Genomic DNA, 261 nt, shown 5'->3' with positions numbered 1-261 from the left:
TAGAGGTCCACGGGACTCACTCGGTTCGCGTAAGCACCGCGCCGCGCGAATTCCCTTTAAATAGAATATCATTCTGTATTCATTCCAGGTGTCTAATAAGTCCCATACTACATCGCCTTACTGATGAGTCTAGTAGTGTGGGACCAGGATGAAACGCTACGACCGACCACAAAGTTTCGAGTCAGGCCTCCTTAGTGGACATTTCCACACCGTTATATCAGTAGAAAGTTTATGATTGATCACAATAATGAGATAGAACCC

The sequence above is a fragment of the Trachymyrmex cornetzi genome, unplaced genomic scaffold (genome assembly GCF_001594075.2).
Source record: "Trachymyrmex cornetzi isolate Tcor2-1 unplaced genomic scaffold, Tcor1.1 scaffold807, whole genome shotgun sequence".
In the NCBI taxonomy this organism is placed as follows: Eukaryota; Metazoa; Arthropoda; class Insecta; order Hymenoptera; family Formicidae; genus Trachymyrmex; species Trachymyrmex cornetzi.
Note: the sequence above shows the minus strand (reverse complement) of the source record.